Source organism: Schistocerca cancellata, chromosome 11 (assembly GCF_023864275.1).
Source record: "Schistocerca cancellata isolate TAMUIC-IGC-003103 chromosome 11, iqSchCanc2.1, whole genome shotgun sequence".
Lineage (NCBI taxonomy): Eukaryota > Metazoa > Arthropoda > Insecta > Orthoptera > Acrididae > Schistocerca > Schistocerca cancellata.
This window is the reverse complement of record NC_064636.1, coordinates 75,996,588-76,010,860: the sequence shown is the minus strand read 5'-3', so window position 1 is coordinate 76,010,860 and position 14,273 is coordinate 75,996,588. Positions and strand designations below refer to the sequence as shown.

At 42.7% G+C, this 14,273-nt stretch overlaps 1 protein-coding gene across 1 annotated transcript in view; it reads right to left on the bottom strand.

Annotated features, from left to right (window-relative positions):
* Nucleotides 1-10,289, bottom strand: part of LOC126108781 (cation-dependent mannose-6-phosphate receptor-like) — a 124,289-nt gene extending 114,000 nt beyond the window's left edge. The window contains exon 1 of the mRNA XM_049914132.1: nt 10,044-10,289. The gene's annotated coding sequence lies outside the window, so the exon portion shown is untranslated. The remainder of the gene's footprint in view (nt 1-10,043) is intronic.
* Nucleotides 10,290-14,273: the final 3,984 nt, after the last annotated feature.

Genomic DNA, 14,273 nt, shown 5'->3' with positions numbered 1-14,273 from the left:
AGATAGTCATCTACTCCTTGGCATACGTGGGGAGTTAACGGCGCAGGCATCAGTAGAGCGATCCCTGTGCTGTCAGGGGGCTACAACCAACAGGGTACATGGCGGCCCCACCACAACGGACCGGCTATCGTGCTGGATGTTAGGTAACATGTGGTCCATGGTCGCCGTCAGTGCAGAAAGAGGCACTGCACAGTGCAAGGTGTAATCTGCACGCAGGAACATAGTCATGCCCAAGAGATGGAGAGCGGGCAGGACTGCAATTTAACGGCGAATAAGCTGGCGATCGCAAGATGGACACAATGCACCAAGTAAGGCGCCCTTCCCCAATCGGCTCGCTCTTCGGAAAATTTTGAGAGATGGAGGTCAAACCCAACAGTGGACCATCACATAAGGCTGAAAAGTTTGAGACTCCTTTTAGTCGCCTCTTACGACAGGCAGGAATACCGCGGGCCTATTCTAACCCCCGAACCTGCAGGGGGTACTTACAGGAAAAAAACAAAGAAAAAAAAAAAAAATTTCTGCAGTCGATGAGAGGGGAAACATCGTGAAACATCAAGGGCAAAGAGGTGTATGAGGTTCTTAAAGTATATGAGTTGCAACCCTGTGCAAGATCCACCGCAGAGTTACGAGTTCTGTAGTCCAGCTGTCACATTTACACAACAACATACCAAATCAGGTAGACAAAGGTCATTTTGGTCGAGTGCTACTGACCAATTTGACAATTGTTTTTGAAGATTTTCTGCATCCATATTCATATTATAAAAATATGTAATTTGGATATACTAATGTAATATGCTTACCTTTAAAATAAGGCATGACAAACGAGGGCGTACACATGCTCTGATTTTATCACCTAGTGTGCTACAGACATCCAACAATAATGAAGATAAACAAGTGGATTATTTGTTCACAGAGATCAAGACCCTTAACAGATAGTGCCCGACACACGTCCTCTGCGAACCTCCTAAAGCAGTTGGGTTTGCCTGCTTCAAAACTGCTTTTTCAAGTCTCGAAGGACATATGAGCATATAATTATACCTGGCGATAATAACATAAATTTTCTACACAACAATCCCTCCAATGTGAAATTTAAGCAGATGCTTTCATCATCAGACATATTACTACTTCCACCTGCTCCTACCCATCATACAAACTGCAGCCAAACATATACAGGGTGTTACAAAAAGGTACAGCCAAAGTTTCAGGAAACATTCCTCACACACAAATAAAGAAAAGATGTTATGTGGACATGTGTCCGGAAACACTTAATTTCCATGTTAGAGCTCATTTAATTTCGTCAGTATGTACTGTACTTCCTCTATTCACCGCCATGATTTCATACGGGATACTCTACCTGTGCTGCTAGAACATGTGCCTTTACAAGTATGACAACATGTGGTTCATGCACGATGGAGCTCCTGCACATTTCAGTCGAACTGTTCGTACACTTCTCAAAAACAGATTGGGTGACCGACGGATTGGTAGAGGCGGACCAATTCCGTGGCCTCCACGCTCTCCTCACCTCAACCCTCTTGGCTTTCATTTATGGGGGCATTTGAAAGCTCTTGTCTATGCAACCCCGGCACCAAATGTAGAGACTCTTCGTGCTCGTATTGTGGACGGCTGTAATACAATACACCGTTCTCCAGGGCTGCATCAGTGCATCAGGGATTCCATGCGACGGAGGGTGGATGCACGTATCCCCGCTAACGGAGGACATTTTGAACATTTCCTGTAACCAAGTGTTTGAAGTCACGCTGGTATGTTCTTTTTCTGTGTGTTTCCATTCCATGATTAATGTGATTTGAAGAGAAGTAATAAAATGAGCTCTAACATGGAAAGTAAGCGTTTCCGGACACATGTCCACATAACATATTTTCTTTCTTTGTGTGTGAGGAATGTTTCCTGAAAGTTTGGACGTACCTTTTTGTAACACCCTGTATTTGCAACAAAATCTTTAAACAGAGTAATTCATACCTTTCAAATATCTGCACTTGGCATGTCTGCCCTGTTCCGGCGTAACGAAGATTAAGAATGAAACCACAGGGAAGGCTGTGAGATGACATCAGCCAATAGTACGCTGACTAGGACCACACCACGACAGGAGCAGTTTCTATCTGAAGAGAATATAAGTGCCGCTTCCGCCAGCCTCGACTGCGCACTAGTAGACCCGGACTAGAAGAGTCATGACTTGTGATCCATATCCATTACTTGCACGGACAATGTATATAGCGAAAGACATTGATTATTCGCATGTCGCCCATTGCTTGCGACAACTTGTTGTAAATAGAAAGTTAAGTACTGTCAATTCATTTACTGTAATAAACTCCTTTAATATGATTTGCTTGTATGTTGTCTAGCTATCCAAGAAAACAGCTTCCTAGGCACCCTATTAGACATGAGTGGGCAGGTCACCACATGACCGTAGCATAATCTTCGTAATATACTCACTAGAGTGTCACAGGAAGAAACCACATCTGACTCCATACAAAGACTTCAAACATTAATTTATTTGTATGTTCAACTTCAGCACAAGAAATAGTTAGAGGGATGTCTTCCATTCCCTTCCCGGATATAAAGAAAAATCTTAGTGAAATTACTAACAAACTTATTCAACTATATGACACACATGATCCCCTAAAGACCAGAAAACTTAGAAGGAAACTTGCACCTTGGCTAACTGATGGACTAAAACAGCTTGTGAATCTCAGACGCTGCAAATCAGGCATACTTACAGCACCCCACTCCTGAAAATCGTACTGCTACAAACGGAAGTAGAACAAAGTCAGTAAAGCTGTGAGAAGTGTAAAACTCAGACATGTCCATACACTGTCAAGAGAAGTAAACTAACTGCCCTATGGAAAAATCTGCATGGTGTTGATATACGCGAAGTAAAAGCTGAAATTGATCCCATTGTCCCAACTGAAGAACTGAACCGGTACTTCACATTACCGATAACCATGATTTAACCACAAATGAAACAGAGACTCACCGATTACTTGGTTGAATTTCCAAAGAAATCCAGACCATTAGCTGCTTATAGGCGTATCAACAAGGAGATTTGAAAATGAGTTCCCTGACCAGGACTCGAACCCAGGATCTCCTGCATACATGGCATACACACCTCTGGCAAGTTCCCTGTGAGACACATACTTCCAACTTATTGTCCACAAACTAAATTTGTAGTGCCCCTGCCCACTATACTCATTACTCGCAGCTGTCAATCTACCAATTCCCATTAGAGTTTGAGCAATGTGAGAAGACTATTGGCCGATAAGCCTTATCTATATGAAAATGGTATCTGTTCTTTCGGACATGTCCAAAAAAAAAATAGATACCATTAGTGATCTTGCAGCTCTCAAAGAATGAAATTACAATGAAATCAAGACCATTAGCTCCTTACTGGCGTTGATAAATATCAACGGGCACAGTTGAATATTTGTGCCCCGATCGGGACTCAAAACTGGGATCTTGTGCTTACATAGCAGACGCTCTATCCGACTGAGCCACCGAGGACACAGAGAATAGTGTGACTGCAGGGACTTATCTCTGGCATGCTCCACGTGAGACCCACATTTCCAACTTATTGTCCACACACTACATTTGTAGTGCCCCTGCCCACTACACTCATTACTCACAGTAGCCTAGTCAATCTACCAATTTCCGTAAGAGTTAGAACAATGTGAGTGTACCCGCACTGAAGAAGTTTGTCCGAAAGAACAGATACCATCTTCCTGTAGATAAGGCTTACCAGCCAATGATCTTCTTCAAGACTGTCTGCCACATCGTAGGAATGGGTGGATAGCGCTTCATGGGCTTTTTCGGACTCAGTGCAGAAAATTGCTACTAAGTTTCAACATCTCTGTGTTTCTACTATTATGTCTGGTGACGACACCCGCCAATGGGTGGTTATTAATTTTACGAATCAGGAATTTGATGATGCTATATTATCTGTTTTGGAAAAAGGTTTAAATTTTGCACCTACTCCTATTACGGATTTTATCTGTGCTGTAGAACAAGCTGTGGCCCGCCTTCCTGAGAACAGGAGAAGAGATCAGGCAGCAGGTTGCCTATAAACTTCGTTGAGTTCCCACTTCACGGAATAATTACCATCTTGCTAAAGGGCTGCTATTCGGTCTCTGAGAGAAAATCGAGATCTAATAATGCTTCCGGCTGATAAAGGTAATGCCACGGTTATTCTCTCAAGTGAGGATTATGTCGCCAAAATGGATCTTTTGTTGGAGGAATCGGCCTATCGGGAAATAAAAAATGATCCCACGGATTGTACAAAACGGAAGACACTCTAACTTTTAAAGAAGAGCTCCTTACCTAGTGATGTCATCAAGAAAATTCATCCTGGTGCGGCGGTTCCTCCAAGATTGTATGGTTTACCCAAAATTCATAAGAGTGGTATTCCTCCGTGTCCCATTGTCAGCAACTGGGGCGCCCCTACCTATAATTTGGCCAAATATTTAGCTTCAGTCCTCAGGCCATATGTGGGGAAAAAGTGAACACCACATATCAAATTCGTCCGACTTTATTCGACGATTAAAATGTTTCTACTGTGGTCCTTCTGACTTGCTCGTTAGCTTTGATGTTACTTCTCTCTTCACTCAGGTTCCTCTTGAAGATAACCTGTTACTTATCGGTGAGAAATTAGATGAAGAAACTACCAAGTTATGTCGTCATGTGTTGACTTCAACGTATTTTCTTTTTAATGATGTATATTTTGAGCAAACTGACGGGGTGGCTATGGGGAGTCCACTCTCCCCCATAGTCGCCAACCTTTTTATGGAAGACTTTGAGGACGTGGCACTCGAAACTTCGTTTCTTAAACCAAAGTGTTTTTTTGAGATATGTTGATGACATTTTTATGGTTTGGCCACATGGAATTGATGCTTTGAATCGCTTCTTAGATCATTTCAATTGTCTACATCCAAGTATTAAATTTACTATGGAAATTGAAAGTGATGGTAAACTTCCATTTCTTGATGTTTTAGTGCAAAGAGAGGACGATGAGACTTTTGGTCATAGTGTGTATCGGAAACCCACTCATACTGACTGCTACCTTCATGCGACCAGCTGTCATCCACCACATCAACGTAGTAAAGTTTTGCGGACTTTGGTCAAAAGAGCTTATGCCATTTCTGACGACGAACATTTGAAGGAAGAACTTGATCATTTGAAGATTGTTTTTAAACAGAACGGATATACGGAACAACAGATATGCCGTGCTCTTCAGTTTGGTCTGTCACGCGAGCCAATAGAGGATACTTTTGAAGTTGTTGCTTATTTACCCTTTGCGGAAAGTATATCAACAAAAATTTTAAGAGTTTTACGAAAATATAATATTAAAAGTGTTTTTACACCGGTGGCCAAGACTAGAGCCCTTCTTGGCTCAGTTAAAGTTAATTTGGGCTTGAGGAGGCCAGGGTTTATGAAACTCCCTGTCGCTGTGGAAAGAAGTATATAGGTCACACTATTGAGGACCGGTGCGTGGAACATCATCGGCACACTTGGTTGTTCCAGCCTGAGAAGTCGGCAGTGGCAGAACACTGCCTTAATGAAGGACACAGGATGATGTATGACAAGACACAATTGAGCTCTCCTGTTTCTCGCTATTGGGAATGTGTTCTTAAAGAATTCATTGAAATTAGATTGTTGTTGTTGTGGTCTTCAGTCCTGAGACTGGTTTGATGCAGCTCTCCATGCTACCCTATCCTGTACAAGCTTCTTCATCTCCCAGTACCTACTGCAACCTACATCCTTCTGAATCTGCTTAGTGTATTCATATCTTAGTCCCCCTCTACGACTTTTACCCTCCACACTGCCCTCCAATACTAAATTGGTGATCCCTTGATGCCTCAGAACATGTCCTACCAACCTGTCCCTTCTTCTAGTCAAGTTGTGCCACAAACTCCTCTCCTCCCCAATCCTATTCAATACCTCCTCGTTAGTTATGTGATCTACCCATCTAATCTACAGCATTCTTCTCTAGTACCACATTTCGAAAGCTTCTATTCTCTTCTTGTCCAAAGTATTTATCGTCCACATTTCACTTCCATACATGGCTACACTCCATACAAATACATTCAGAAACGACTTCCTGACACTTAAATCTATACTCGATGTTAACAAATTTCTCTTCTTCAGAAACGCTTTCCTTGCCATTGCCAGTCTGCATTTTATATCCTCTCTACTTCGACCATCATCAGTTATTTTGCTCCCCAAATAGCAAAACTCCTTTACTACTTTAAGTGTCTCATATCCTAATCTAATTCCCTCAGCATTACCCAACTTAATTCGACTACATTCCATTATCCCCATTTTGCTTTTGTTGATGTTCATCTTATATCCTCCCTTCAAGACACCATCCATTCCGTTCAACTGCTCTTCCAAGTCCTTTGCTGTCTCTGACAGAATTACAATGTCACTGGCGAACCTCAAAGTTTTTATTTCTTCTCCATGGATTTTAATTCCTACTCCAAATTTTTATTTTGTTTCCTTTACTCCCTGCTCAATATACAGATTGAATAACATTGGGGAGAGGCTACAAACCTCTCTCACTCCCTTCCCAACCACTGCTTCCCTTTCATGACCCTCGGCTCTTATAACTGCCATCTGGTTTCTGTACAAATTGTAGATAGCCTTTCGCTCCCTGTATTTTACCCCTGCCACCTTTATAATTTGGAAGAGAGTATTCCAGTCAACATTGTCAAAAGATTTCTCTAAGTCTACAAATGCTAGAAACATAGGTTTACCTTTCCTTAATCTTTCTTCTAAGATAAGTCGTAAGGTCAGTATTGCCTCCGTGTTCCTCGGGAAAAATTACGACTGTAGTTTCCCCTTGCTTTCAGCCGTTCGCAGTACCAGCACAGCAAGGCCATTTTGGTTATTGTTACAAGGCCAGATCAGTCAATCATCCACACTGTTGCCCCTGCAACTACTGAAACGGCTTCTGCCCCTCTTCAGGAACCACACGTTTCTCTGGTCTCTCAACAGATATCCCTCCGTTGTGGTTGCACCTACGGTACGGCCATCTGTATCGTTGAGGCACGCAAGCCTTCCCATGAACGGCAATGTCCATGTTTCATGGGGGGGAAACTAGATTATCCAGTAATATTATTAAGAGGGATAAAACAGCTATCAAGAATCTCAATACTGGACTTCGTGCACTATCAAAATGGGCACAGAAGTTAGGATTAAAACTCAATCCATCCAAAACCCAAGTGGTACTGATTGGTCATTTAGGCTACTTTGTCCGAAATATCAGGAATCCCTACCGTCTTTTGTTCTAAATGGGACAAATACCAATTTCCCTTTCTTGGCAAAGAATCTAGGAGTAATAACAGATGAAAATAGAAATCTTACTGAGTATGTAACTGCAGTATGGAAGAGGGCATCAGCGTCTCTCCACACCCTAGAAAAATATAAAATCTCTTCCCCATTCATTTCAAAAAATAACATATAAGATATTTCCATCTCCTCTGTCGTCTCCACTGTGTTATCAATGACCACTGTCTGTCATATCTCTCCTCGACTTTAACGCTCTTATCTGAACTACACGGCAGGAACACCCATTCCCATCAGAACAAAATCCTTTCAAACCCACTCCACTGTTTAGCCACTTTCTCGAAGACTTTATCAGTAGCAGGAACCTGACTCTCGAATAACCTCCAGCATTGTATTTGAGAACCGATTGCCATGTCCAGCCCCAAAAGACAATTAATGACATATCTACTAAATCAACAAAATGAATTACAATTAACCATGTACATCCTTCTTTCCAATCAGGTCTTCCTCATTTCCCAGAATTCTTAGCTGATGCAGTCTCCTTAAATTTCCTTACTCCAGAACCTGCTTTATCAGAAAACATTTGTTTCATACAACTATAAATTCTTTTACCACTATTAGTGGCAGCAGCAGAAGTCCTGCCAGTATTAACTTTATTAGTTCACAGTCAGTATTATTTACTCACACTGTCTCTATAGACATTCAAATAATTTTAATTAAGAGATGAGCCATATAAAGTAAGGTTAAATAAATGAATTAATAAATAAGTAAATGAAGGAATAACATATCTTAAAAAAATTCACAGGATAGCTCTCTACATTCAAGATCTACAATCAACTTCATGTACTTCATTTCAAGTTTATTTCTTGGGACGCAACATACTGCCAAATTCAATTAAACAGTTGTATCAAAAATGGAACTTTTGGAATCTTGCCCCCTCTTAGACAAATATATGTGGGCATCCACAGTGTATTGGGTCAACGGAAGTGTCTGATTCCACCCGTCACCTTTGACCCGTGACATAAGGCTGTTGTGGTGTGTGACATCACAACGGCGTGGAGTTTAGTATGTGACAATGGCAAGTTTGTAGGTGTCTTTTGATGCAATCGGTGGTGCTCAGCGTTCTCAATCAAACATTTCATGCTTCCTCTAAAAAATTCATATGGATAAAGGAAGGAAAAAAATGGTCACTAGAGGTGAGATGTTGCTGCTCACTCTGGCAAACATAAAGCAAGTACAATAACCTGTTGCTGAACATGATCTTGCAATTGAAATAAAGCATATTCGTAAAGGGACCATTTTACACTGATATTGGATATCTCAGATTAATACAAGGAGAAACATAACCATATAGCATATGTTGATGTTCTTACTGTCCTCACTTAGAAAACTGGTTTGATGCAGACCTCCAATCTAGTTTATCCTGGGCAACCCTCTTCATCTCTGCATAGCTACTGCGATCTACATCCACCAAAAAACCCAACTCTTTAAAGACTCCAACTATTACATATGAAACAGCTTCAAAATTCTAATTTCATTACAAATGGGTCAATGTGTTAACTATTTGATGTTTATCATGCAAGTGAGAAACAGTTTAGAGAAGGTTTGAAACCATGTTTAAAGTCTGTTGGAAGTGCTAGGTGCTATTATTATCAAACACTGGATGAATATACTCTTGGTAATTTGGACTTCGTTTGAAGCAAAAGCTAGTTTTTCATGCATCTCAGTCTTTATGATTTGATATTGGAACAACGTTGTGAAATGATATAATTTTGCAGATACTTCCACCAGTGAATACACTCAACAGTAGGAAGAAGTAATAAATTAAAATATCACGCCTGATGTTGAACCTGTACTGCTAGAACAGCAAAAATCTAGTGATATGCTTTTTTCCTTCCTTCATTTAATGGTAGGTGTCAGTAAGAAAATCTTTGTACAGGTGTGAAGCTGTGTAAACTGTCTGTTGAAAGTCGCTTAAAAAGGAAGGAAGAACAAAATTTTGTACTGTGGCCATTCACAGCTGTATAACTGTATCACGATGCCACTGTATAGTGACCAATCCGTAAGTAATTATGTGTTTATGGAAATGTTGTGCGCTCTAAATTCTGAATAAAGAAACTAATACACATCTGAGCAATTCGCTACAACACATGAACTGAGTATTTTCATAAAACACACATGCACAGTTTCTATCTGCAAATGTTACCCAGTACCATTGTAATGAGTTTGTATACTTTCAGTGAGAAAGTGACAAACAAAATCTGCAGCACATATAATCTCCAGCTAAAAACTCCTCTAAATTTGGGAAAGTATAACTGATAACTGCTACTTTCGAACACCGAGAGGACTTACATGCATTGTTTCAGATAAATTTCAGTAATATTAATCCTCTCAGACACACGCCTCCAACAGGCTTTAACTACCAAAACAGATTCGACATGTAAACATGTGAGTAATTCAGAACAACTGACGGCCGCAATATTTACCGGCATTGCCCAGCTGTCAGAAGTCGCCCATCCATAATTTGAAGAGCATCACATAAAACGAATTAACAGCGCCTCTTCCCATACCGCATCCAAAATAACATTAAACGCATGTGCAAATTCTACGAATTACGAATCTTGCCTTTCTACACTGCGATCGTGTAGGTTCTAATGGTTGACGCTCTAACTGCTATTATAAGTTGTCAATCCAATTGAATATTTCAGTTATTGTATTCGGCACTACATATTCATGCACATTGTAATTACCTTGTATGTACAATAAACACTCTGCACACACTAACGTGCTCTTGATTTTTAATTGTTGCTGCAGACACTAATTGTCGTATGTAGGTAACAACTGCAACACAAACATTGTAACCGCCATAATATATCGGTCATAACGGCGCACTTAACCACCCAGCGAGTCATCTGTTAATAATTCGCAGATTCCGAGATAAGTGTTAAATTTATCGGTCGGCAATTGTCGCAAACTTCAACGTCTCTTTCCGGAGTATGGCATCTTACCAAGTTGTCATGATCTCCGCTAGGGGCGTTAGTTTGCCTGCTTCGTGGTGCTATCTCGCGTCGATTCGCTGCGTAATTTGTAAATGGAAGAATGGGTTCGTTCGGCTCAACCTGATATCCGATTGAGAACGAAACGATCGTAATTCGAACTGCACAATAGGTTGATTATTGTAGAACGCTTCTCCGTATAGCATTCAGTGACTACAGTAAATACCAAACAGGCGTTTCATGTTTCTCTCAATAAGACAGAGTTCTAACAATCAGAGAAACTGCAATCAGTTAGTTACACTTTTGTTGGATGGACGATTTGTTTACCCTATATACGTATTATACTATCGGAGCTAGCCGTGTCTGGCGCTAACACCAGCGATGAACAGAGATATAGTTAAGACTGTGCACAAAGAGTTACTTAAACTAATGCACTTACCCGTATAGCGACCTTTCTAATTTTGGTCTGAAACATGCCACACAATCAGAGCCGCACCGAGGTCATTCTGAGCGACTGGAAGAACTGTCAAAGCTGCCACCCCTTCTTATAACTGTTGTTGTGGTCTTCAGTTCGAAAACTGGTTTATTTCAGCTCTCCATGTTCCTCGTTCCTGTGAGGCCCTCATCTCCCAGTAACTACTGCAACCTACATCACCCAGAATCTGCATACTGCATTTGTCTTTTGGTCACACTCCACGGTTTTTACCCCCCCCCTCCCCCCAACACCACCCTCCAATACTAAATTGGCGATCCCTTCTCTGAGAATGGGTCCTACTAATTCATCCCTCCTTCTAATCAGGTCCTACAACAAATTTCTTTCTCCCCAATTCTATTCAGTACCTCCTCATTAGTAACGTAATCTAAAGCATTCTTCTGTAGCATCACATTCTTCTTCTGTAGCATCATTTCAAAAGCTTCTATTCTCTTCTTGTCTAAACTGTTTATCGTCCTTGTTTCATTTTCATAGGTGGCTACACTCCATACAAACACTTTCAGAAAAAAACTTCCTGACACCTCTACACTCGATGTTAACAATTTTTTTCTTCAGAAGTGCTTGTCTTGCCATTGCAAGTCCACATTTTATATCCTCTTTACTCCGGCCATAATCAGTTATTAAAGCTGCTGGTAGCAAAACTCATCTACTACTTAAAGTGTTGTCTCCTAATCTAGTTCCCTCAGTATCACGTGATTATAACTACACATTGAATTTTTTTTTTCTGTGTTAGTTTAGCAAGTTTTGTACGTATGTTTTATAAAACTGAAGCAATATTGAAAAATGTTACTTAAATACACTCCTGGAAATGGAAAAAAGAACACATTGACACCGGTGTGTCAGACCCACCATACTTGCTCCGGACACTGCGCGAGGACTGTACAAGCAATGATCACACGCACGGCACAGCGGACACACCAGGAACCGCGGTGTTGGCCGTCGAATGGCGCTAGCTGCGCAGCATTTGTGCACCGCCGTCGTCAGTGTCAGCCAGTTTGCCGTGGCATACGGAGCTCCATCGCAGTCTTTAACACTGGTAGCATGCCGCGACAGCGTGGACGTGAACCGTATGTGCAGTTGACGGACTTTGAGCGAGGGCGTATAGTGGGCATGCGGGAGGCCGGGTGGACGTACCGCCGAAATGCTCAACATGTGGGGCGTGAGGTCTCCACAGTACATCGATGTTGTCGCCAGTGGTCGGCGGAAGGTGCACGTGCCCGTCGACCTGGGACCGGACCGCAGCGACGCACGGATGCACGCCAAGACCGTAGGATCCTACGCAGTGCCGTAGGGGACCGCACCGCCACTTCCCAGCAAATTAGGGACACTGTTGCTCCTGGGGTATCGGCGAGGACCATTCGCAACCGTCTCCATGAAGCTGGGCTACGGTCCCGCACACCGTTAGGCCGTCTTCCGCTCACGCCCCAACATCGTGCAGCCCGCCTCCAGTGGTGTCGCGACAGGCGTGAATGGAGGGACGAATGGAGACGTGTCGTCTTCAGCGATGAGAGTCGCTTCTGCCTCGGTGCCAATGATGGTCGTATGCGTGTTTGGCGCCGTGCAGGTGAGCGCCACAATCAGGACTGCATACGACCGAGGCACACAGGGCCAACATCCTGCATCATGGTGTGGGGAGCGATCTCATACACTGGCCGTACACCACTGGTGATCGTCGAGGGGACACTGAATAGTGCACGGTACATCCAAACCGTCATCGAACCCATCGTTCTACCATTCCTAGACCGGCAAGGGAACTTGCTGTTCCAACAGGACAATGCACGTCCGCATGTATCCCGTGCCACCCAACGTGCCCTAGAAGGTGTAAGTCAACTACCCTGGCCAGCAAGATCTCCGGATCTGTCCCCCATTGAGCATGTTTGGGACTGGATGAAGCGTCGTCTCACGCGGTCTGCACGTCCAGCACGAACGCTGGTCCAACTGAGGCGCCAGGTGGAAATGGCATGGCAAGCCGTTCCACAGGACTACATCCAGCATCTCTACGATCGTCTCCATGGGAGAATAGCAGCCTGCATTGCTGCGAAAGGTGGATATACACTGTACTAGTGCCGACATTGTGCATGCCCTGTTGCCTGTGTCTATGTGCCTGTGGTTCTGTCAGTGTGATCATGTGATGTATCTGACCCCAGGAATGTGTCAATAAAGTTTCGCCTTCCTGGGACAATGAATTCACGGTGTTCTTATTTCAATTTCCAGGAGTGTATATTGGCAAAAAATATTGTTCACAACAGATTAAATGTTTCTTAGAAAATATATTATATCAACTACCTAAAAAAACTCATAGTAAAACAAAATCGATATCTTATTATTTACAGCACTGGTTTTACTGTGATATACAGGGTTATTACAAATGATTGAAGCGATTTCACAGCTCTACTTTATTATTTGAGATATTTTCACAATGCTTTGCACACACATACAAAAACTCAAAAAGTTTTTTTAGGCATTCACAAATGTTCGATATGTGCCCCTCTAGTGATTCGGCAGACATCAAGCCGATAATCAAGTTCCTCCCACACTCGGCGCAGCACGTCCCCATCTATGAGTTCGAAAGCATCGTTGATGCGAGCTCGCAGTTCTGGCACGTTTCTTGGTAGAGGAGGTTTAAACACTGAATCTTTCACATAACCCCACAGAAAGAAATCGCACGGGGTTAAGTCGGGAGAGCGTGGAGGCCATGACACGAATTGCTGATCGTGATCTCCACCACGACCGATCCATCTGTTTTCCAATCTCCTGTTTAAGAAATACCGAACATCATGATGGAAGTGCGGTGGAGCACCATCCTGTTGAAAGATGAAGTCGGCGCTGTCGGTCTCCAGTTGTGGCACGAGCCAATTTTCCAGCATGTCCAGATACACGTGTCCTGTAACGTTTTTTTCGCAGAAGGAAAAGAGGCCGTAAACTTTAAACCGTGAGATTGCACAAAACACGTTAACTTTTGGTGAATTGCGAATTTGCTACACGAATGCGTGAGGATTCTCTACCGCCCAGATTCGCACATTGTGTCTGTTCGCTTCACCATTAAGAAAAAAATGTTGCTTCATCACTGAAAACAAGTTTCGCACTGAACGCATCCTCTTCCACGAGATGTTGCAACCGCGCCGAAAATTCAAAGCGTTTGACTTTGTCATCGGGTGTCAGGGCTTGTAGCAATTGTAAACGGTAAGGCTTCTGCTTTAGCCTTTTCCGTAAGATTTTCCAAACCGTCGGCTGTGGTACGTTTAGCTCCCTGCTTGCTTTATTCGTCGACTTCCGCGGGCTACGCGTGAAACTTGCCCGCACGCGTTCAACCGTTTCTTCGCTCACTGCAGGCCGACCCGTTGATTTCCCCTTACAGAGGCTCAAAAATGGTTCAAATGTCTCTGAGCACTATGGGACTCAACATCTTAGGTCATAAGTCCCCTAGAACTTAGAACTACTTAAACCTAACTAACCTAAGGACATCACACACACCCATGCCCGAGCGAGGA